This window comes from Cervus canadensis, chromosome 12 (genome assembly GCF_019320065.1).
Source record: "Cervus canadensis isolate Bull #8, Minnesota chromosome 12, ASM1932006v1, whole genome shotgun sequence".
Taxonomy (NCBI): Eukaryota; Metazoa; Chordata; class Mammalia; order Artiodactyla; family Cervidae; genus Cervus; species Cervus canadensis.
Genome location: NC_057397.1, coordinates 53604752 through 53631280, shown reverse-complemented (window position 1 = coordinate 53631280; position 26529 = coordinate 53604752).

The following is a 26529-nucleotide window of genomic DNA, read 5'->3' as shown; positions in this document are numbered from 1 at the left end:
TGAATGCAGCACTTTTACAGCATCATTTTTTAGGATTTGAAATAGCTCAACTGGAATTCCATCACTTCCACTAGCTTTGTTTGTAGTGATGCCTCCAAAAGCCCACTTGACTTCACATTCCAGGATCTGGCTCTAGGTGCATGATCACACTATCACACTTATCCATGTCATTAAGATCTTTATTGTATAGTTCTTCTGTATATTCTTGCCACCTCTTCTTAATATCTTCTTCTTCTGTTAGGTCCAAGAGTTGGATCATGTTAAAAGTCAATATTTAATACATGGTCAATTTCTTTCACAGCATCAACAATTGTGTCAATCTGAGTCTTTAAACCTTTTAAATTTGGCCACTGTTTTAAATCTGCAGGGCTTCCCTGGTGGCTCAGACGGTAAAGCATCTGCCTACAATGAGGGAGACCCACGTTTGATCCCTGAGTCAGCAAGATCCCCTGGAGAAGGAAATGGCAACCCACTCCAGTATTTTTGCCTGTAAAATCCCATGGACAGAGGAGCCTGGTAGGTTACAGTCCATGGGGTCTCAAAGAGTCAGACACAACTGATAGATTTCACATGGTTAAATCTGCAGATTTAAGAATCATGATATCTGTTGTTGTTCAGTTTTTCAGTTTCTATCTTTTTTGCACCCATCTTTGCATGAAATGTTCCCTTAGTATCTCTAATTCTCTTGAAAAGATCTCTAGTCTTTACCATTCTGTTATTTCCTCTATCTCTTTGCTGTGTTCACCTAGGAAGGTTTTCTGATCTCTCCTTGCTATTGTTTGGAACTCTGCATTCAGATGGGTATGTCTTTCCTTTTCTCCTTTGCCTTTTGCTTCTCTTCTTTTCTCAGCTATTTTAAGGCCTCCTCATACAACCATTTTGCCTTTTTGCATTTCTTTTTCTTGGGGATGATTTTAATCACTGCCTCCTGTACTATGTTATGAACCTCCCTCCAGAGTTCTTCAGGCACTCTGTCTATTGGAGCTAATCCCTTGAATCTACTTGTCACTTCCACTTTATAATCATAAGGGATTTGATGTAGGTCATACCTGAATGGCCTAGTGGTTTTCCCTACTTTCTTCAATTTAAGTCTGAATTTTGCAACAGGGAGCTCATGATCTGAGCTACCCAGGCTTGTTTTTGCTGACTATATCATGCTTCTCCATCTTCAGCTACAAAGAATATAATCAATCTGATTTCAGTATTGACCATCTCATGATGTCCATATGTAGAGTTGTCTCTTGTATTGTTGGAAGAGTTTGTCTGCTACGACCAGTGCATTCTCTTGGCAAAACTTTGTTAGCCTTTGCCCTGCTTCATTTTGTACTGCAAGGCCAAACTTGCCTGTTACTCCAGGTATCTCTTGACTTCCTACTTTTGCATTCCAGTCCCTTATTATGAAAAGGACATATTTTTTTTGGTTTTAGTTCTAGAAGGTCTTGTAGGTCTTCACAGAACCATTCAACTTCAGTTTCTTCAGCATTAGTGGTTGGGTCTAGACTTGGATTGCTGTGATATTAAATGGCTTGCCTTATAAATGAACCAAGATCATTCTGTCATTTTTGAGATTGCACCTCAATAAATTAAAGATATACTGAGCATTGCCTTGCCCACCAGAGCAAGACTCAGATTTCCCCATAGCCAGTGCCTCCCATCAGGAAGCTTCCACAAACCTCTTATTCTCATCCATCAGAGGACAGACGGAATGAAAATCACAGAAAACTAATCAAATTCATCACATGGATCACAGCGTTGTTGAACTCAATGAAACTGTGAGCCATGCTGTGTAGGGCCACCCAAGACATATGGGTCATGGTGGAGAGTTCTGACAAAACATGGTCCTCTGTAAAAGGGCTTGACAAAACACTTTAGCATTCTTGCCTTGAGAATCCTATGAACAGTATGAAAAGGCAAAAAGATATGACACTGAAAGATGAACTCCCCAGGTTGTTAGGTGCCCAATATGCTACTAGAGAAGAGCAGAGAAATAGCTCCAGAAGGAATGAATAAGCGGAACCCAAACAGAAGCAATGCCCAGCTGTGGATGTGTCTGGTGGTGAAAGTAAAGTCAGATGCTGTAAAGAACAATACTGCACAGGAACCTGGAATGTTACGTCCATGAATCAAGGTAAATTGGACGTGGTCAAACAGGAGATGGCAAGAGTGAGCATCAACATTTTAGGAATCAGTGAACTAAAATGGACGGGAATGGGTGAATTTAATTCAGATGACCATTATATCTACTGAGCTTCCCTGGTGGCTAAGCCGCTAAAGAATCAACCTGCAACGCGGGAGACCTGGGTTTGATCCCTGGGTTAGGAAGATCTCCTGGAGAAGGGAATGGCTACCCACTCCAGTATTCTGGCCTGGAGAATTCCATGGACTATTGCATGGGGTCACTAAGAGTTGGACATGACTGAGTGGCTTTCACTTCACCTCACTTCATTATATCTACTACTGTGGGCAAGAATCCCTTAGAAGAAATGGAGTAGCCCTCACAGTCAACAAAAGAGTCTGAAATACAGTACTTAGGTGCAATCTCAAAAAACAACAGGATGATTTTGGTTTGTTTCCAAGGCAAACCTTGATATCTGACTCATCTTTATTATTTAAATCAGTTTTAAAGCATTATAAAAGGCTTTTGCTCCAGAATTAGAAACATCTTTAACAACGTTATTGCATTTCAAAGTTTGAGTATCCTTAGAAATCATCTGATTCAAGGTCATCGTTTTACATATAAAAAAGCAAATATCCAAAGAGGCAGATACATGCCCAAACTCCCTTATCCAGGCAGCAGTAAAGCCAGAACCAGGCCTTAGATCTCTTCTTTTCCGTCTCAGCACTCTGCTCATCATAATATGTGCCTCTTTTCTTCAACTTTGAATGTATGCTTCAATGTTTTCATTTCCCTGACATTTGTCCTTCATCATGAATGAATCAGAGGAGAGTGAGAATGGGTTTTGGGAAAGCAGTGTTGCAGTGATTCAGGCAAATCCAGTGTTCTGAAATAGGGGTGTGTTAGAGGAGGTGGAGAGAGCCACACAGATTCCAAGTATAGTTAGGAGTCTTTTCCTAGAGGGAGGAAAATAAAAGAAACACAGATGAAAGTGAACAATGAGATTAGTAGCACCAGTCATAAAATGAGGCTACAGAGGCGGAATCAAGAGGTTGATTTCCCCCTGACTTTGTGCAGCCTTCAACACATCCAATGGGAAATCTCCTAGAGGCAGTTATGGATCCATATCTGTGTATCAGGATGGATAAAAGCAATGAGTGCATTTGGCTCAGTCCTTTGGCAAATAAGATGTGAACACCTACAATGTATTGGGCATTGTGCTAGGCCCAGAAAATGCAGTAAGAGCTGAGGCAGGTTGGTATTTGCTGTCATGGAGCTTCCCCGGTCACAGGACAGTGCGAGCCCATGAGCATCATGGTTTTGTTATTCCTCGTAGATGTCAAAAGTGCAGCCACAGTGTACCTCCAAAGGTACACTGGTCTTCAAAGGCCACTTTTTTTTCTGAAGATATCAAAAGAACAGACTCCACAGTGCTCAATGATTTGCCCAAATCACATTAACTGGTAGAATGAGAGCCCTAAGCCATCTTTCTGTGGCTTACTTGCTCTCTAACTCTGCTCCTCCCTTGTCATCTTCTACATGGCTGGAGAGGAGTTTCTTATTATAAACCAAGTGGCCTTTATTTCTTGTTGAGTCCCTGTTCCAGTTCAGATTTTCAGAAGTAAGTACTGAAAATGCATGTCAACAATTTAAGCATGGATTTCTGCCCTCCCTCATGTGCTAGGCTGGCCACGAAATATTCCACTTGGCACAGCCAGGGCCAATGGTGCTGGAATGAATGAGACCCATGACTTGGGGTTCCTTTTCTTTTTTTGGGGGGTCCTTTTCTTTGACACTCTTTCCTCTCTTGTTTGAAGTATATATGTTTCACCTTCACACACAAATCATTTCTCAGGCTACAAGTCTTAAAGTAGAGGCTCCGCCAAAGAGGATCTCATAGTTAAAGGATAGCGAGGCAAAAATTTGCATTGTAAAATGTTATTTAGGCAGAATTAGAAAAATCTAAAAACAATAAATGCTGGAGAGGGTGTGGAGAGAAGGGAAACATCATACACTGTTGGCAGGAATGTAAATTGGTACAGTCACTATGGAGAACAGTATGGAGGATCCTCAAAAACCTAAGAATGGAGCTACCATATGACCCTACAATATATACTCAGAGAAAAACATGGTCCAAAAGGATACATGCACCCTAGTGTTTGTTGCAGCACTGTTTACAATAGCCAAGACACAGAAGCAACCTAAATGTCTATCAACAGAGGAATGGATGAAATAGATGTAGTACACAAATATACAATGGAATATTACTCAGCCATTAAAAAGAATGAAATCATGACATTGCAGCAACATGGATGGACCTACAGATTGTCATGATGAGTGAAATAAGTCAGAAAAGGAGGATTGCTATGACATCCCTTATATGTGGAATCTAAAAAGATGTGCTAAAAATGAACTTATTTACAAAACAGAAACAAACTCACAGACTTACAGAATGGAATTTATGGTTGCCAAGTGTGGAAATTGGGGAGAAGAAATAGTTAGGAAGTTTGGGATTGAGATGTATGTCTGTGAAGTTGCTCAGTCATGTCCGACTCTTTGTGACCCCATGGACTGTAGCCTACCAGGCTCCTCTGTCCATGGAGTTTTCCAGACAAGAATATTGGAGCGGGTTGCCATTTCCTTCTGCAGGAGATCTTCCCAACCCAACGATCGAACCTGGGTCTCCCACATTGCAGGCAGACGCTTTACCATCTGAGCCTGTTATATTTAAAATTGATAACCAACAAGGACCTACCGTATAGCTCAATGATATGTCACAGCCTAGATGGGAGGGGAGTTTAGAGGGGATTAGGACACAGGTAAATGTATGGCTGAGTCCCTTTGCTGTTCACCTGAAAACTATCTCAAGTGTTAATCAGCTATACCCCAGTACAAAATGAAGTTTAAAAAAAAAAGTTTATTTAGGCAGAATTGGAAACTTATGGCAAAACATGGATTGTCTGACAGTCATTACCAGCTTTATGATCATCATACCTTCAATTTCTTGATTGTTTCCTATGGCCCAGACACTGTGCCAAGACTACGGTATTTGTGAAATATTTTGCTTAATCCTTACAATTTTCTTATTTGACAGATAATGGAACTATAGCTTAAAGAGTTTAAGTAACTTAAACTAGGGTTTCCCAGGTGGCAATAGCAGTAAAGAATCTACCTGCCAATGCAGGAGACATCAGAGACGCTGGTTCAATCCCTGGATCTGGAAGATCCCCTAGAGAAGGTCTTGACAACCCACTGCAGTATTCTTGCCTGGAGAATCCCATGGACAGAAGAGCCTGGCAGGCTACAGCCTGTAGAGTCACAAAGAGTCAGGCATAACTGACTAGTTAGCATAGTACAGTACAACTTACACAAGGCACTATAGCTAGTAAGAATCAGATCTGGAACACAAATCTGTCAGTTCCCTCCAAAACATGCTCTTACCCTCTAAACTAAATTCCTTTGAATTCAACATTTTCTCCAAGTGTGGTTTTGAAGGATGCCGTACTTTTCTCAGAGCATCACATAAACTGTTTGCCACAAGGGCTTCCTCTTTCCTTTGCACAACCTTTGGCACAAGCTGGACGGTGAATGCAGTGTAGTTCACACATTTCCTGTATTACAAGCACTGTGTTAAGCAGTCCTAAAGGAACTTAATGCTTGCACAGAATTCAAGTTTCCAGACTATTTTATTTAAATTACATGCTAATTTAACAATCAGTGGTATTTCTCACCTGAGGCAACAAGAAGTTGAACTGCAGATTGTTTTTATTAATGCAAAGTAGTCAAGTGATACATCCTACACAAGCAAGGGACACAAAGGAAAGAGAAATGCTGGACAAAATCTGGGGAGCATAAGGTACACCATTTGACAGAATTAAATATGAGTTAGATGGTAGAGACTCCGCCTGCAATGCCGGAGACCTGAGTTTGATCCCAGGGTCGAGAAGATCCCCTGGAGAAGGGAATAGCCACCCACTCCAGTATTCTTGCCTAGAGAATTCCATGAACAGAGGAGCCAGGTGGGCTACAGTTCTGGGGTCGCGAAGAGTTGGAAATAACTAAGCAACTTTTTCACTTTTTTTAGATTGGTTTTAGCATAAAATGAACCAACCAGAATTACTCAATTGGAGAAACCTATTGTATTTCAGTTTATATAAACTTTGAATGGGAAAGAAATACCAAGAAAAAATGATTTTTTTAAATGCTAAGAAAAATAGTGAGTGAAATTTATTTATAGTTTTGTTTGATTTACTTTCTCAAACTTTCTCAGCCTTTTCATGACCTGAAATTTCAACCCCAAAGTATACACTCCATGTATTCTCTCTGGAGCAAGATAGCATGTAAAGAAAACAAGTAGGATCTCCGATGTTTTGCAAAGTTGAATGCCTGAGGTTTTCAACAAAACATACAGAGATAATTTGGGTTTGAGTAGGGAGCCTTATGGCCTATCATGGTGGCTCAGATGGTAAAGAATCTGCCTGCAATGTAGGAGACCAGAGTTTGATCCCTAGGTTGGGAAGATTCTCTGGAGAAAGGAATGGCAAGCCACACCAATATTCTTGCCTGGAAAATACCATGGACATAGGAGCCTGGCGGGCTACAGTCCATGGGGTTGCAAAGAATCAGACATGACTGAGAGACTAACACTTTCACTTTTTTCGGGAAAACTTATACCATGATTACCCACTAGATGGCGAAATGTGACATGAAATTGAGGCTGTGGAGGAAGTTGAAAGTGACTTGGAGTTGAGAAAGCTTGTTAGTGAAAACCTATAATGGTACTATATTCGTCAAGAGGTATAATATAATCATTTTTAAGGGATGGAAATTTCTTCTAATTAAAAGCATTTAATGTTGAAGCTGAAACCCCAATACTTTGGCCACCTGATGTGAAGAACTGACTCATTTGAAAATACCCTGGTGCTGGGAGGGATTGGGGGCAGGAGGAGAAGGGGCAGAGGATGAGATGGTTGGATGGCATCACCGACTCAATGGACGTGGGTTTGGGTAGACTCCGGGAGTTGGTGATGGACAGGGAGGCCTGGCGTGCTGCGGTTCACGGGGTCGCAAAGAGTGAGACACGACTGTGCTACTGAACTGAACTGAACTAAAAGCATTTACTGATTAATTCAAATGCCTGTCTTGAAGGCCTAAGGCTAAAACCCAGTTGACTGCAAGGATGGTTCCCAAACTCTACTTCTTATCTCTGCCGGTCTCCCCCAACCCAGGGCCTAACTGTTGAACAATATTTCTCAGTACCAACCGCCATTTTGCCTGGGTACCAATTATAATTCTCTTCTGTCACAATCTTGATCATGTTTCTTAGCATCTCTTCAGCAGCCTTCACTGCTTCACCCTTGCATATTTGCTTGGACTGAACCCAGCTATGGTCACTCTTTCTGACCTTTTTGACTCTTTTTTTTTTTTTTTAACTCTCTGGGGGACCTAATGAGCTTATTTCTCAGCAGTGCACCTAGTAAGATGCTCAGTTTCCAGGTCCTAACTCTAAACCAAAATGAGCTCCAAGTTATGAGAGGAAACTTTCTTTCTTTTAAAAAAAGAAAAAAGGAGGGGTCATCTAAATGTTACAGGAAGGCTGATGGAGAGGAAGAGATTAAAGTCAGACCAGTTAAGCAGCTTACTCAAAATTTCTTATCAATAATTGCTAAAAATAGAGCCAGATACTCCTGACACCTGATTTGGCACTCCATTTGGTCAATCATATCTTTCTTTGATCTTTAAATGAAAGAACAGAGTGGCAATTTGGAGGAAAAGCCTGCCAAGTAGACTTAATAATCTTTTCCAATTGCTATTGGTGAAACTAGAAATAGAAAAAAAGTTTTCTTTTGGCTCTCCACTATTCTGGACTCAATATTTCTATAACATTCGACACTCTGAAATTGAATCATGTTACTAGAATCTCTTGTTGGAGACTGATAAAGTGAAAGTTAGACTGGGCTTCCCTTGTGCCTCAGCTGGTAAAGAATCCGCCAGCAATGCGGGAGACCTGGCTTCGAATTCTGGGTTGGGAAGATCTGCTGGAGAAGGGAACAGCTATCCCTTCCAGTATTCTGGCCTGGAGAATTCCATGGACTGTATAGTCCATGGGGTCACAAAGAGTTGGACATGACTGAGAGACTTTCAGTTTCAGACTGAAATTTTCCAAAGTAAGTGGTCTTTGGGAGAACCCCCCTGTATAATCCATAGTATATGTCATTCTATACACAGATAAGTTATAAAATAGAGAAGGGAATTTCTTCATGAAATGAAGAATGTTGAAGAAAATTTTGAAGAAAAAATGAAGAAATTTCCTCATTTCCTAATGAGGAAATGTACCTCACCTAATACCCAACATCCAAAAGGACTGTTGTAGTCAGTGCCCCGACCCCGCAGCAGGCCACTGTCAACCCACACCTCTGTTGGAGACTCCTGGAGACTCACAAGCAAGCCTGGCCCAGTCTCTTGCGGGGTCACTGCTCCTTTCTCCTGGGTTCTGGTGTGCACAAGATTTTGTTTGTGCCCTCCAAGAGTCTCTGTTTCCCCAGTCCTGTGAAAGTTCTGTAATCAAATCCCACTGGGTTTCAAAGTCAAATTCCCTGGGGGTTCTCAGTCCCTTTGCCAGATCCCCAGGTTGAGGAATCTGTTATGGGCCCTAGAACTTTTGCAAGTGTGAGAACTTCTTTGATGTAATTGTTCTCCAGTTTGTGGGTCATCTGCGCAGCAGCTGTATGGTAGGGCTAATGGAGACCTCCTCCAAGAGGATTTATTTATGCCACACGCCGCGCTTCCCAGGTCTGCTGTAGCCAGAGCCCCTGCCCACGTGGCAGGCCACTGCTGACCTGTGCCTCCACAGAGAGACACAAACACTCAAAGGCAGGTCTGTCTCAGTCTGTTAGTGAGCCAGATAACCACGATAGTGTGATCACTCATGTAGAGCCAGACATCCTGGTGAACGAAGTCAAGTGGGCCTTAGAAAGCATCACTATGAACAAAGCTAGTGGAGGTGATGGAATTCCAGCTGAGCTATTTCAAATCCTCAAAGATGATGCTGTGAAAGTGCTACACTCAGTTTACCAGCAAAGTTGAAAAGCTCAACAGGGGCCACAGGACTGGAAAATGTATTTTCATTCCAATCCCAAAGAAAGGCAATACCAAAGAATGTTCAAAGCACCACACAATTGCACTCATCTCACACGCTAGCAACGTAATCCTGAAAATTCTGCAAGCTAGGCTTCAACAGTAGGTGAACTAAGAACTTCCAGATGTTCAAGTTGGATTTAGAAAAGGCAGAGGAACCAGAGATCAAATTGCCAACATCCATTGGTAATAGAAAAAGCAAGAGAATTCCAGAAAAAATATCTACTTCTGCTTCACTGACTACACAAAAGCTTTTGACTGTGTGGATCACAACAAACTGTGGAAAATTCTCAAGAGATGGAAATACCAGGCCACCTTACCTGCCTCCTGAGAAATCTGTATGCAGGTCAGGAAGCAACAGTTTGAACTGGACTTGAAATAACGGACTGGTTCCAAATTAGGAAAAGAGTACATCAAGGCTGTATATTGTCACCCTGATTATTTAACTTACATGCAGAGGACATCATGTGAAATGCCAGGCTGTATGAAGCCCAAGTTGGAATCAAGATTGCCGGGAGAAACATCAATAACCTCAGACATGCAGATGACACCCCCCTTATGGCAGAAAGCAAAGAGGAACAAAAGAGCCTCTTGATGAAAGTGAAAGAAGAGAGTGAAAAAGTTGGCTTAAAACTCAACATTCAGAAAACTAAGATCATGGCATCTGGTCCCATCACTTCATGGTGAATAGATGGGGAAACAATGGAAACAGTAACAGACCTTATTTTCTTGGGTTCCAAAATCACTGCAGATGGTGACCGCAGCCATGAAATTAAAAGACGCTTGCTCCTTGGAAGAAAAACTATGACAAACCTAGACAGCATATTAAAAAGCAGACATAACTTTGCCAACAATGTTCCATATAGTCAAAGCTATGGTTTTTCCAGTAGTCATGTATGGATGTGAGAGTTGGACCGTAAGCAAAGCTGAGCACCAAAGAACTGATGCTTTTGAGCTGTGGTGTTAGAGGACACTCTTGAGAGTCACTTGGACTGCGAGGAGGTCAAACCAGTCCATCCTAAAGGAAATCAGTCCCGAATATTCATTGGATTCTGAAGTTGAAACTCAAATACTTTGGCCACCTGATCAAAGAGCTGACTCATTGGAAAAGACCTTGATGCTGGGAAAGATTCAAGGCAGGCGGAGAAGGGGAAGAGAGAGCATAAGATGGCTGGATGAGTTGGCATCACCGACTCAGTGGACATGAGTTTGAACAAGCTCTGGAGCTGGTGATGGACAGGGAAGCCTGGTGTGCTGCAGTCCATGGGGTTGCAGAGTCGGATATGACTGAGCAACTGAAACTGAACGGAATACCCAACCTCATTTCCCTTTCACCTGGCATTTAACAGATGGTCTATTTGCACAGGCGAAGAAGGGACAAGGGAAGTCAAAAATGGAGAAGAAAAAAAAGGGAGATGAAAGAAAAATATATTTATTGAAAAGATCTAAACAAATGCTTGTAAAATCATTAAGAAGCATACTTTCTTTTTTTTTTCCTTTATTTTTTATTAGTTGGAGGCTAATTACTTTACAACATTGTAGTGGTTTTTGCCATACATTGACATGAATCAGCCATGGATTTACATGTGTTCCCCATCCCTCTGGGTCATCCCAGTGCACCAGCCCTGAGCACTTGTCTCATGCATCCAACCTGGACTGGCAATCTGTTTCACACTTGATAATATACATGTTTCAATGCTATTCTCTCAGATCATTCCACCCTCACCTTCTCCCACAGAGTCCAAAAGTCTGTTCTATACATCTATGTCTCTTTTTCTGTCTTGCATATAGGGTCATCGTTACCATCTTTCTAAACTCCATATATATGCTTTAGTATCTGTATTGGTGTTTATCTGGCTTACAAGAAGCATACTTTCTTTATCCAGTTGAGATGAAGAAATGTCAACTCTCTTAGCATAAAACAATGTTTTAGCCTTGGTCATTATAAAAAATATTCCCTAAACATCTCTTTTCTAGACAAAACAATTCCAGCCCCTAAAACTTTCCCTCAGGACTTTCATTAATTGTGTTTGTGCTTATCCATATCAATTTTTATATCTTTCTTCAAAGTCTAAGTTGTTTGAGATTTTATACCATTGCCTTTCATTATCCTTTAAATGTTATCCTCTTTTGAGGAGATAGTTGTATAAAATAAATAACAAATTTTGTAAGTTTTTAGGAGAAAGTGTATTTTTATGCCAGTAGAGAAAATATTGTATGGTATTTGATTTTGATTACAAACAAATCAATTTTATCAGAAATTTGCTCTTTGTAAAAGAAAAAATAAATTGATTATTGCATCTTGACCACACACAGCTCCTATGCTATGAAAAATTAGTCAAGTATGATAACATAATAACATAAAGGGCTTCCCTTGTGGCTCAGCTGGTAAAGAATCCACCTGCAATGTGGGAGACCTGGGTTCAATCCTTGGGTTGAGAAGATCTCCTGGAGAAGGAAAAGGCTACCAACTCCAGTATTCTGGCCTGGAGAATTCCATGGACTGTATAGTCCATGGGGTCTCAAAAAGTCATACATGGATGAGTGACTTTCACTTCAATAGCATAATATTTACTTCCCAATGATGATAATATTTAATGAGATATTAAAATTAAAGTATTTCTTTGAAATATTTCTTACCCTGGGTTCATGAACTATGCAAAGAATTCTTTTCAACATATAAAAACTGTTGGCAAATATTATTGGGAATACACAGATAAATTTTCCAGTTTAAGCTCTTTCGTTTTTCCATTAATTTATCAAACTGCTATCTATGAACCACCTTGCAGAAGGATACTTCAACAGTATTTGTCAAAAATTCTGATTCTGGCCTCCAGTCCAGTCCTACTGACTTAGAAACCCTAGAGGTAGGGTTCAGAAAATTGACATACTCTTCAGATAACTCTTACAAATGTTTCCGTTTGAAGGAATACTTATACCAAGCTTCTGTCTTTTCATTTGGTGGAGCAGTCCTTTTGTTTTCTTAGAATTATAAAGATATTTTTTTAAGTTGGTATTTACACAGAGATGGTAAAAATATGAGTGGCTTCCTTCTTTTCTGTCAAACATCCTCGGTCTGGTTGGCAACCTGACTACTGTGAAGAGAGAATTTAATTGTGTTGAAATTGAAAGTGTTAGTCACTCAGTCATGTTCAACTCTTTGCGACCCCATGGACTGTAGTCCACAAGGCTTCTCTGTGCATGGAATTCTCCAGGCAAGAATATGGGAGCGGGTTGCCATTCCCTTCTCCAGGGGATCTTCCCGACCCAGGGATCAAACCCAGGTCTCCTGCATTGTAGGCCCATTCTTTACCATTTGAGTTATGAGTTGCTTAGTTGCCCAAATTTTCACCTCACGTTGCAATGAGTTTGATTTCTTTCTTGTAGTAGCTCTAATGTAAAACACTGTCTTTTGAATAAGGAAATGAGAATATTTATTTTCCCGTTGGCCACCATTGGCCAGGGAGTTGAAAACAAGGGAAAGCAATGCAGAGCTATAATTGCTAAGAGCCAGTGGTCTGAGTCTAGGAAACTCAAGATCTTGGGATCCCCAGAAGTGGGATTATAGTACTCTTAATTTTCCAGTTTCCACCATTTAGGTCACCTCTGATTTATTGGCTTTAAAAGGTGATCTGTTGCAATCTTGATAGCTTAGAATTTGTGTGACAGCAATCATGTGGCAGTTTAGAATGTTGCCTGTATTTATGCTAGAATCTATCAATAATGTTATTCTCTAAAATAAACTTCACCACTTTGAAACACATTTTTTTTGTAAAAATGAATATATTTTGAAATCTCTGTGGCTGTGATTTACTAGATGCTTCTCTATGATAGTTTTCCTTTGATTTAACTGGCTTTCATTTTGTAGTCTGTAAAAGGTTTTGATATTTAGGTTTTGTATAGATTTACACTTTATCAAAAACTTTCAGATCTATTTGATTCTTGCAATCACTCCAAAGATGGCAGGAAATGTACTGTCTATATTTTAATTTAAATAAAATTTAATAAATGTTATAATCGTTAATATGAAATTTATCATTAGTAAAACTTTAACAAGAATATTTTGGACATTAACTTTGGTATAAAGTTAAATTAACTTAGAAAATATGATTTATCTTGTGTTAATGCAAAATGAGAGAGGAGTTTATTAATGAAAAATCTCTTCAAATTGCATGAGTCAAACTGCTTTTTATTCAGTGTGGTATAAGAACAGAGCTTCAGGCTTCCCAGGCTTATTATATTATCATTAACACAGAATGTTGGGCAAACTTCATCATGAGGAGGGTATGTGTCTTATTTTGCCCCATTTTACACCTGTAGCTCTAGCACTCCAAGAGTACTCCTAACAAACAATGAATTAGATGATCACTCATAATGTTGATAAATTATGAGTCCTTGGGCTACAATTTAATCAAATGTAACATGATTCTTTGTGACCTCATGGACTGTAGCCTGCCAGGCTCCTCTGTCCAGGAATTCCTCAGGCAAGAATACTGGAGTGGGTTGCCATCCCCTTCTCCAGGGAATCTTCCTGACCCAGGGATCAAACCCATGCCTCCTGGATTGGCAGGAGGATTCTTTACCATCTGAGCCACCAGGGTAACCCTTGGGAAAATTTAACTACATGATAATGATAACTTCCAACCCTAAGATTCAAAGGGAAAAATCTCAATGCTAATGTTATCTTATTTAATAACTACACTGCTTGTCTCTTAGGAGTATTCTACTGTTGTTGAAGAAGATACAGGAAGTTAGACTAAGTAGATACAAGGGTAGCCATTTCATTTGATGTAGAAATACCATTTCCAAGTTGATTGCTTGGAAACTGAAACATATTTTGCCCTATGCTGCTGCTGCTGCTGCTAAGTCGCTTCAGTCGTGTCCGACTCTGTGCAACCCCATAGATGGCAACCCACCAGGCTCCCCCGTCCCTGGGATTCTCCGGGCAAGAACACTGGAGTGGGCTGCCATTTCCTTCTCCAATGCATGAAAGTGAAAAGTGAAAATGAAGTCGCTCAGTTGTGTCCGACTCTTCACGACCCCATGGACTGCAGACCACCAGGCTCCTCTGCCCATGGGACTTTCCAGGCAAGAGTACTGGAGTGGGTTGCCATTGCCTTCTCTGATTTTGCCCTATAAACATGTTATAAATTGTTATTAAATTCCAAAATTCATTTGAAATGTCTGTAGTGGGACTACTCTGAAAAAAAATGACAAGAGGGTATAATCAACCAACCTCCAGAGAAGGGCTGTGTGGTTATAGTTGTACATTCAGGCAACTGCAAATCAATCACAGGTGAGGGTCACAAAAAAAATTATGGACAAAGGCAAACTAGACTCTCGATGCTGGAACAGATCTTTGATTTCCTCACAGGATGATGACACATCATGGGCTAATTTCCCTTGGGAATGTAACCAGATGCATTTTAGAGTGTTGGACTTAACCCCTTTTGAGGATGTGATTGATAAGTTTTTTTTTTTCTTCTAAATGCCAAAGAAGCTAATGAAATGGGCTAACTTCCAGTCCTCCCCCAGCAACCCAACCCACATCCTCCTGAGACTGACCAATCACACCATCCTCATTTTGGACATCTGTATTTCTCTACCAGGAGATCTCTCTCTCACACACACACACACACACACACACACAAACAGACAATAAACACCTTCAAAGATAGTCCCTTTATCTAAGCTCTACAATGAGAAAGGAACTTGACTTTGATCTCTTCCTTTGGCCAACAGAACTTGGAAGTTTTCTTAGGGTTAGGCTTTTTCCAGTAGCCAGAGCTTGTCCCTCTCCTCTCCTCAATGGTTTCCTTCAATCAGAATAAAACACGATGATCCAATGCAAGTTCCACCCTCTCTAAGGAACCTCTTCCTTTATTGTATAGGAGGGCTACTTATAAACCTGATGTTTTAAATCAAAGAATACTTGAATTCTACCAGTTCCAAAACACAGCAGGAATGTTATTCTCATTATGAGTGTGGAGTGTATGTGCTCAGGCATGTCCAAATCTTTGCAACTCCATGGACTTCAGCCTGCCAGTCTCCTCTGTCCATGGGATTTTCCATGCAAGATTACTGGAGTGGGTTGCCATTTCATACTCCAGGGGATCTTCCTGACTCAGGGACTGAATCCATGTCTCCTGTATCTCCTTCATTGGTAGGTGGTTTCGTTAGCATTTTACCACCTGGAAAGCCTCATTCTGGTTATAGTGGTGGCCATATTGATTTGCAGTGTGTGTATATGTGTTCACATAACAAATCTCTGCTATGAATTTTTCTTGTGATTTGCCCCACTTCTCTAAAAATTCAAATTCTAATATAAGAGATTCTGTTTGTGTGTTTCAGAGCCAAAGGCAATTTGTTCCAAGTAAAATAGTTATTTTAAATAGGGGTGTCTGTGTGTGTGTGTGTGTTAGTCACCCAGTCATGTTCAATTATTTGCAACCCCATGGACTGTAGCCTGCCAGGATCCTCTGTCCATGGAATTCTTCAGGCAAGAATACAGGAGTGGGTAGCCATTCACTTCTCTAGAGGTTCTTCCTGACCCAGGGATTGAACCAGGGTCTCCTGCCTTGCAAGCAGATTCTTTACCATCTGAGCTACCAGGGAAGTTCTTATATTATGATACCCCTATTTAAAATAACTATTTTATTTGGAAACAAATTGGTTCTAATTTGAACTAGGAATTAAAGTAAAATGATGTCACTAAATCTAGTTTTATCCTACCTACCAAGTTAGATATCTGGCTTTTATTAAAATGATTGTCTTTTCTACTATTTCCACAGGAACATCTCACATGATCTCCATATGAAATCTATTCAGTCCTCCCTGTGCACGCCTGACATCAAAAACCCTGTTCCTCCCAATGTTCCTTATTGCAATTAGTGACACTGCCATCCTCCCAGGTGCTCAAGCAAGAAACTTTATAGTCACCTTCAACTTCTCCATCTCAATTAGGAAGTCTTGGTGAGCCAGAAGAATCATGCTTCTCATTTACCACCATGAACAAGTCACTGTCAATTAAGTGTTTAAATGATTTTGTAATTACCCATCTATTTACTCTTAGGCAAGACACTTAACCTTTCCAAACTCCAGTTTCTTCATCCATAACTTCATATATATGGACTACAGAAATAACTCTGAGATTCTCTAATACAGTGCTGCAACTGCATTCATACAAAGCTTTCTCAACAAAAAAGTCAGTAATCAGTAACTAACACTTTTTATATGTAGTTTGCTTATAGGTTGGTTTCCTGTTTCACATGCTTTTCAAATACCCTGCATTTGATTCTATTATAACATTTGTCATTCTCAAGTACAACTTTGTTATCTATCCTTCCAGTAGATGCTGAGATTTCTGAAAGTTAAAATTCATGCCTACAGACTATGATCTTTATCATTTACCTCCCCTTTCTATCAGTGCTTTTCATATAGATCATCCAAAATAGATTTGAAAGCATTTGAATCTCTCCATTCACACTGGCTACCCTAGTCTAAGCTGCCCTCATTCTTCCCCAGGATGACTGACAAGCCTCTTTGTTGTTGTTTAGTCGCTAAATCTTGTCCAACTCATTTGCAACACCATAGACTATAGCCCACCAGTCTCCTCTGTCCATGGGGTTTCCCAGGCAAGAATACTGGAGGTGGCATTTCCTACTCTAGGGGATCTTCCTGACCCAGGGATCGAACCCATGCCTCCTGCATTGTCAGAAGGATTCTTTACAACTGGGCCACCAGGGAATCCCTGAAAAGCCTCTTTAGCTGTCTGCTATCAGCACCCTTGCCTCCTTGTATCCCAAAGAGCAAAGTAATGTGCCTAAAACCCTTCCTTAGCTTCCCATTTCATTTGTAAAAGGCTCTAAAGTTCTTGTGGCTTTACAGCTGCCCACTGACTACTTCACAATCTCAGCTCCTGCCACTCTTGCATTTGTTGATCCACTGCAGACACACTAACCTCTTTTCAGTTCCTGTCTCAGTAGCTCTGACCATGCTCTCCTATCAGCCTGGAACCCATGGGACTTAGTTCACCTAAAAAGATATATGATATACCTTGAATATAATCTTATTGTATGAAACTGTCTTCAGAAGTAGCACATTAACCTTTTTTTTTAAGCTCTTGTCCCCACAGTTGCTTTTCTAAAAATGATAAGAAGTTAATAATGTGGTTCAGGAGTATGTTTGTCTACAGTTAACTAAATAGAATTTCAAATTTTTTTCAACTGGTAGCTCAGATGGTAAAGAATCTGCCTGCAATACAGGTGACCTGGATTTGATCCCTGAGTTGGGAAGATCCCCTGGAGAAGGGAACAGCTACCCACTCCAGTATTCTTGCCTGGAGAATCCCATGGACAAAAGAGCCTGGTGGGCTGTAGTCCATGGGGTCACCAAGAGTCTGTCAGGAGTGAGTGATTGACACTTTCACTTGGGCTTCCCAGGTGGCGCTAGTGGTAAAGAACCCTCCTGCCAATGCAGGAGTCCTAAGAGATGGGGGTTCGATCCCTGGGTCAGGAAGATCCCCTGGAGGAGGGCATGGCAGTTCACTCCAGTGTTCTTGTCTGGAGAATCCCATGGACAGAGGAGCCTGGTGGGTTATAGTCCATAGGGTTGCAAAGAGTCAGATACAACTAGAGCAACTTAGCACACACACAAAGCAAAATTATCACCCACTTCTAATGAAATGTGACCTTTTCTGAGGTAAGATATCATAGGGCTTGAATATTTTATTACACTATACACTGGGATTAGAATTACTCATGAAGAATACCCAAAGGTTATCACTTAAATTAGCTTGTTCTTTGTAGAAATCATAGAATATCCTTCTTGACCTGTATTCAGCTCACAAGATCCTCTTATATTTCTATCATCAGACATAGCAACACACTGCCTTATTACTAAAAGGTAGAGAATTCACACCTAATAAAACAGTCTGACATTCATGGGAAAATTTCTCAGTGATGATTTCAAATATTTCCAAGAAGATAATGTCTTAAGGAGAAGAAGCCATTGTCCTGATCTGGTCCTTTCTTGATGTGAAGATTTGAAGAACATGTAATCAGTCCTATAGTTTTAGTAAGTGATTTTCCACTGCCAATGAAATCATGTCTTTTTTTTTTTTTTTTCACTTTCTTAGGAAACCTAAAAATAGCACATGCAATACTATCAGTTTGTTTACACTTAAAATCAAGCATCAGGACTTCCCTGGTGGTCCAGTGGTTAAGATTTGGCCTTCCAATGAGGAGGTATGGGTGTGTTCAATCCCTGCTCAGGGAGCTAAGACCCGGCATAATGCATGGCTAGAAAGCAAAGCAAAACAGAAGCAATGTTGCAACAAATTCATTAAGACTTTAAAAATGGTGCACATAAAAATATATATATATATATATATAATCAAGCCTCCTCTCATGAAACTGAATGTTATTTTTTAGCAAAGCATTTTTGAATTTGAGGGAAGTTATATGAATTGGAGGCTATTGGGTGCTTCTTTTTAGATATTTGTCTCCCATGTTCGGTAAGTACTGACTCCAGAAGGAGGCTCCTGCAATCACTAAATAACAGCAGCTCTTACGTGGGCATAAACAAAGGCCACAGCCCAGACACCAACTGTCAGAGGCTGCCAAATCTGATGTGAATTGTTGTAAACTCACTATGCAGAAACTGAAACAGCAGAGACCTTGACCCTTGCAGCACCTGGGAAAGAGGCAGACTTCCTACTGGTCACGCTGGGCCTCTGTGTGCTCTGCCCTGCAGATGCGTTTACACAAGGATTAGTTTTCCTGACAACTATCCGGGTTTTGATTTAGGAACTGAATAGGACTCTGCCACAAAGAGCCACTGGATCACAGACAGTGTGTTCTTTTAATTTACTTCCATAAACAGGCAAAAATTGAAGTCAGCTGTCAGCATAGACCAAATTAAAGAGCAGAGTGTCAGAGCCAGAGTTGAATCAAGATGAGTTTTTGAGGTGGGAGTGGTGGGAGCTTGGCTTTTTAAGTTTCCAAGGAAGATATGTTGTTAGGTACAAAGTTACGACTTTCACTCTGTGGTTTAGATGTACTGTGCATTGTTTACTTTTCAAAAAGTTAGATTTAGACTGAAACTAATATCATTCCTAAAAAAACTTTTCTTACTTAAGTGATGTACAGGATCTCAAAATATAATGCAATAAATGTACAAACCATAACCATCCCTAATTATGGCAAATATAACTCAGTCAGCTAGGCTTGTGGGCTGTGTATCTCCTTGATATTGCTCATCATAAGCTCTTAATGCTTCTTTTAATGATTTTAATGATTACTCTAATTCTGTCCTGGTATCTTTTTTTTTTTTCTTGCTTCTCTTGTTATCTCACAGTGACCCTGCTTCTATGCCAGTCTGATGAGGCAGAACATTGTAATTGTTATTGGTGAAGGAAAGGAAGCAAAATCTCTAACCTGGAACTTTTGATCACTCACTAAATAGTACAGGCATTCATCACATATATTAAGGTAAGTGCAGACATCTGTGGCTATGTGTGGTGGCCCAAAATTTGGTTAACATCAGTATGAGTGTAATTGGGCAATATGCCATAGTAGTTAAAGTACATTGGCTATGGAGTCAGATATGGGTCTGATTTTCAACTTTGCCATTTATTAATAAGTTAGTGCATTTCCTTGAATTTTACTTTTTTCAATTGTGAAATAAGTATAATAATATTTCACTAGATTGCTCTGAAAAATGAAGTATGATAACATATACAGTGTGCTTACATAAGTCAGGTATATGGAAGGCACTCAATAAAATCATTATTCTCATTATTTTATTATTAGCTCAATTCAGTAAAAAGATTGTTAAGGCCCATTATGTGTCCAGCCCTGTGGGATACACAGAAGGAGTATGAAATAGTGTTCCTGTCCTGAATAAGCTTATAATATAGTTGTTTGTTTTAATTATGGAAATAAGCTATAGTGTCTGGAAAAAGCAATGTTACTTTTGGGGGAAGTGTCTAAATGAGCGAGGGGAAGAAACAAGAGCTGCAAGGGGATCAGAGAAAGAAGAGGTCACTGTTAACTGAGAGAGTGGAGAAACACTGCATGGAAGTTATCAGAATGATGATGAATCTTGAAGAGTGAGCTTTCTGCCTGTGGATTAATTAAAAGGTTACAGAAATGAAAACAACCTATTTGGGGAGCAAGCATCTTCACCACAGCAGTGTTTGTGCTGGAAGGAAGCAAGGATCAGGTTGTAAGGAGTGGCACTGTACACAGTGTGTTCTAGGATACGTTGTGCTCCTGATTTATTTGACCATGAAAACACTCTTTCCCTCTATTCCCCTTCCCTGTCCTGCTCCCTGCAGCCCATTCCCTGTCCCTTCTCTTCTTTTCTCTCCTCTCCTGTCTTCTCCTCTTTTCCTTCCCCATGTCTTTCCCCTGCTCCTCTTCCTATAGAACTAAGAAGTGGAAACATTATGGGAAAGGGCTTAGAATAGAAAAATTAAGCACCGGACCCAAGCTTGTCTGTCTTTGGAAGATTTGAGACACAAAGTTTATGATTAAATCTGTAAGGATTTTGTCTCCTGACAGCATTGTTCTGTGGATTAGTAGGAAATAGGAAGTAAATTATACTAAAGCTTCTAAAAGAATTGAGACAGACTCAAAACAAAGGTACACCTGTCTTCTGATACCCAGGAACCAAGACATTCAATAAATGTTTGTTGACCCACTGCTCTGGGAACATCCATGTGAACTTGGATGATTAAAGGAATTCAACTTTTATAGGAGATGTTGCCCATATATATTTTTTTCCTTTTAGTAATCAAAAGCATGGATTCAAATGTTAGTTGAGTCCAGTCAATTCAGGTATATATTTTTTAACGATAGTTCAGAGGCTCTTTTAAGTCCAGACTTCATCAAGATAACAAAAGAAAGTAGATAAGGATGCTTAAATGTCCCTATGGTATGAACTAAACAGTTAACGTAAACACATATACACACATCATAAGTAGTTGTGTCCACATTGCACTTCCATTACAAATTCCAATCACACTTTATTAGGATAAAAATGGCTTTAAGAACCAGTCCTCATCTTCTACATAGTAATTTATATGATTGGTCTATTTCTGCATCCCTCATTTGTCCTGACTGGCATCCATCTTTGTTAATTCTATTTCTCATGGTCATCGACACTGGTCAATAAAAAACTTCTCACTTATTTTATATGAGAATTATACACAGGCATGTTTTCTTATACATGAGGAAATTCTTAGTTGCTTTGTCTACAGCTCTCCAAATAAATAAAATATATATCAACTATTTTTTCAGGATTTGTTATTTCTGTTCCTATATTGCTACTATACAGATAGCACTGGAAATTCAAACCCCATCCATTCTGCAAATTATACCCATTGTGTCTGGCCAACTTCTCCAACCTGACTTGCTACAAGATGTCTATACTTTAGCAAGAGAGGGCTTATACACCTTTCTGCACTTAGACAGCAAAGGCCCCCAAAAGATTTCTACTGTGGATGCTGACTTCAAAAGTTCCTCCACCTCTTTTCCCCAGCATAATATTTTTAATTCAGTTTCTTCCTAGTAATTTTCATTGTGGCACCCTAAAATGTACCACTGACATCTCCCCAAGCAGCCCTAGTTGCAGGTTTAAAATATGAATACTTTGTTAGATGATTGGTTTTTAATCCTTTCATGTTTACTCTAGGAAGAAGAGGTACATTCGTATATACAGTCAATAAAAACCAATAATAGTAACAGCAAACATTTACTGAGAGTACTGTGTGCCAGGCACTCACTGTGTTAAGAACTTTGTGACACATTTACCAGTTTAATTTATATACCACTCCTGAAGTTTATCCTTCATTCACTATCTAGAGTCATCTTTTAGAAGAGTAAATCTGACCCATCAACATGCTTAAAGTCTTTTTAGAGTAAAATTGTTTTATCATAGTCTACAAAGTCCTCCATAATCTCCCCTTTGCCCATTTCCCCAGCCTTACTATCTTCCTTGTTCATAGCTTTCTTTCCCTTCAACAGCCAACCTCATTCCTGACTCACTGCCTTTATATCAGGCTTTCCATCATCCGCTTCCTGGACTTTCCCACAAGGCTTCCTTATTTGTACCATTTAGGTTTCTAGCTCAGGTGTCCTTTCTCTGGAGAGTTCACCTTGGCCCATCCTAACTAAAGCATCATGCCCTCCCCCTTTGTCACTCTTCCTCTATTCCATTGCTGTTTTATATTCTTTATAAAACATGGCATTGTCTGAATACATCTGCTGTATTCATGTGTTTATGTGCATCTCTCTGTCCATCCTTGCTCAAATGCTGCTGCTGTTGTTCAGTAACTCAGTTATCTCTGACTCTTTGCGACCCCACGGACTGCAGCACACCAGGCTTCCCTGTCCATCACCATCTCCCAGAGCTCACTCAAACTCATGTCCATTGAGTTGGTGATGCCATCCAACCATCTTTTCCTCTGTCATGCCCTTCTCTTCCTGCCTTCAATCTTTCACAGCATCAGGGTCTTTTCTAATGAGTCCGCTCTTCGCATCAGGTGGCCAGTGTATTGGAGCTTCAACTTCAGCATCAGTCCTTCCAATGGATATTTAGGATTGATTTCCTTTAGGATTGACTGGTTTGATCTCCTTGCAGTCCAAGAGAGTCTCAAGAGTCTTCTCCAACACCACAGTTTGAAAGCATCAATTTTTTGGCCCTCAGCTTTCTTTATGATCCAATTCTCACATCCATACATGACTATTGGAAAAACTATACCTTTGGCTATATGGACTTTTGTTGGCAAAGTAATGTCTCTGCTTTTTAATATGCTGTATATGTTTGTCATAGCTTTTCTTCCAAGAGCAAGCATGTTTTAATTTCATGGTTGCAGTCACCATCTGCAGTGATTTTGGAGCCCAAGAAAATAAAGTCTGTCACTGTGTCCATTGTTTCCCTATCTATTTGCCATGAAGTGTTGGGACTAGATGCCTTGATCTTAGTTTTCTGAATGTTGAGTTTTAAGCCAACTTTTTCACTCTCCTCTTTCATCAAGAGGTTCTTTAGTTCCTCTTCACTTTCTGCCATAAGGGTGGAATCATTTGCATATCTGAGGTTATTGATATTTCTCCTGGCAATCTTGATTCCAGCTTGTGCTTCCTCCAACATGGCATTTCTCATGATGTACTCTGCATAGAAGTTAAATAAGCAGGGTGACAATGTACAGCCTTGACGTACCCCTTTTCCTATTTGGAACCAGTCTGTTTTTTCATGTCCAGTTCAAACTGTTGCTTCCTGACCTGCAAACAGATTTCTCAAGAGGCTGGTCAGGTGGTCTGGTATTCCCATCACTTGAAGAGTTTTCCAGAGTTTGCTGTGATCCACACAGTCAAAGGCTTTGGCATAGTCAATAAAGCAGAAATAGATGATTTTCTGGAACTCTCTTGCTTTTTCGATGATCCAGTGGATGTTGGCAGTTTGATCTCTGGTTCCTCTGCCTTTTCTAAATCCAGCTTGAACATCTGGAAGTTCACGGTTCACGTATTGAATTTTGAGCATTACTTTACTATCGTGTGAGATGAGTGCAATTGTGTGGTAGTTTGAGCATTCTTTGGCATTGCCTTTCTTTGAGATTGAAATGAAAACTAATTTTTCAAGTCCTTTGGCCACAGCTGAGTTTTCCAAATTTGCTGGCATATTGAGTGCAACACTTTCACAGCATCATCTTTTAGGATTTGAAATAGCTCAGCTGGTTTTCCATCACCTCCACTAGCTTTGTTTGTAGTGATGCTTCCTAAGGCCCACTTGACTTCACACACCAGGATGTCTGGCTCTACGTGAGTGATCACACCATCATGATTACCTGAGTCATGAAGATCTTTTTCATACAGTTCTGTGTATTCTTGCCACCTCTTCTTAATACCTTCTGCTTCTGTTAGGTCCATACTGTTTCTGTACTATATTGTGCCCATCTTTGTATGAAATGTCCCCTTTGTATCTCTAATTTTCTTGAAGAGATCTCTAGTACATCCTTGCTCAAATGTTAGCCCCAGTGAAAGCAGTATCCTTATATGTTCTCTTTAGAGCTCTGTCCTCTGTCCTTAGAAGAGAAAATATTTTTGACTAAATGAACATTTAGTGTTGGCAGTGGTATTAATTTTCTCCCAAATTAGGGAGACATGTTTGTGCTAAGTAGTTTATCCACAGTCATTCAGATGATGAGTTTGATCTTGGACAAGTTACTTACTCTAATATGAACTCAGGACTTCATGTACTGACTTGACTTGACTTCATGTTCAAATCCTATGCCTTTAACACCTAGGCTACCCTGTATGAAGTTATAATACCTCTGTTACATATAAAAACTGAACAATTCTACCTCACTTTCAGTAATAATTGGCTGGGTAAATTGTATAAAAAGAAGATATTTTGCTCTCCTACCTTATTCTTATCTGAAAAGAAGAGGACCTAAATATTCAGGATTATCATAGAACTTTGCTTCATTAAGGAGAACCTGCCAAAGAAGGCAGGAAAAAGAGAGAAAAGAGGAAACTGAGATTTTTCAGTCCCTGCCTTTTGTGAGCCATGTGGTAAGTGTTATGATGATTAACACCTACACTGCTTGTGACAAATGCCATTGCACAGATGAAGAAAGGAGATTGAGAGCGTTGAGGAACACACAACTTGGTAATAGTAGAATATGAATCCTGTTCTTTAAAAACCCAAATTCCATGAATGTCCCACTACGCCACTGGCTTAATGAGTGGTAGCTATGTAGTTAAGACTAAAATGTGAAGATTTTTACTGTTACCACCTACATTTCTTCTTTTTCACTGACATTTGAATATTCCCAGAATATAACATGATACTTTTTTATCAAAAAACCTGACTTCACTCTTGTTCAATAATAACAAAAAGTTATGCCAAATTAAATAAAGCCACATTACTTAAACAGCCTCACCAGAAACAAGCCAAAAAGGCTGGACAGTGCTCAGCAGTGGATGGAATTTTGAATCTCCCAGGCAATTAAGAAGTTTATTTTTCTCTGAGGCGATATAAAACATGAGCCATCTTCTCTCTTATAAAATTAAATTAAGCCAGATCTGTGTGGCAATTTTACCTAGAACCCAATGGTCTCAAATCAATCAAGTTCCTTTTTTTTTTTTTTAAATTAAAGTCCTGTTTTCCTGGAATGTGAACCAAAGAACTACACACAGATGTCAAATGACCAGCCTAGAACCATCAAAATTTGAAATCAACGTTAAAGATTCTACTTGAAGAAACATCCATTTTCCTGGTTTCTCAGAATCCTGAGTGAAGGTCTCCCTTAATTTAGGGATAAATGAGGGCAATTGGGCCTTAGTAGTAGTCAGGTTCCCCATGGAACAAGGGCTTTCAGACAGTGGCAAGGTGAAAGTTATCTCAGTGCCCTTCCTCAAAACTGTGATCATGAGAAATGAGATCATATAAAAGATGCTTGCAGTTGACAACATCTCTCCCTGTTGGCAACTTCTCATTTCCCGATGAACCATCCATTCCCCAATCCTCACGGGAGCATAGCTCTTACTTCATCCACAACATCTATCTTTTGGCAAGCTGCTCACCCTGGAATTAAACTCTTTTGAAACAGTTTCCCTTCTTCCTTGGATTTCCAAATGAGAGTGCTTTCCTGCAAGTGCTCTCCTGGCAGCCGATATCTCTTACTTTAGGGACACATTTAGCACTCTGTTCCGGCCAGCAGATCACCCATGACAGTGAGCAGCAGACAAAGCTCAGATGTGAAGGCATGGAGACTGATGAAATACCATGCTGTTGGCTGCCTCCCTGCCGGAACCAGCTGTTCGCTCTGCACAATCCACATCTGCCCTGAGAGCCAAGAGAGAACTCTACAGGGCATTCTGCCGAAAGCCAGGCTTCAGGGTTGTCTGGTGCCGTGGAGGACCCATTGCACTCCTATTGATGCAGGATTGCTATAAAAGCATAAAAGTACCTTCTGCTCTCTGCCCTTTTCAATACAATATTATTTTTCTGAGGTTTCCAAACAAAAAAAAAAAAAAGAAAGAAAGAAAATGTCTTAAAAGATCTTGCCTAATAGCAAAACTCAGGGGTTGATGTCTGGAGAAATGATACGGCTTTGCTGGTATGTCTATAAAATCTAGTCTTGATTTTTTTTCTTATATAGAGCATGGCATCATTTAGATCCTGAAGCAAAAGAAAACTCCACAGTACTTTACCCCTTCATTATCATCTTTTTCGGGTATGAACTGAAAACTCTCCTCTGGAACACTGGT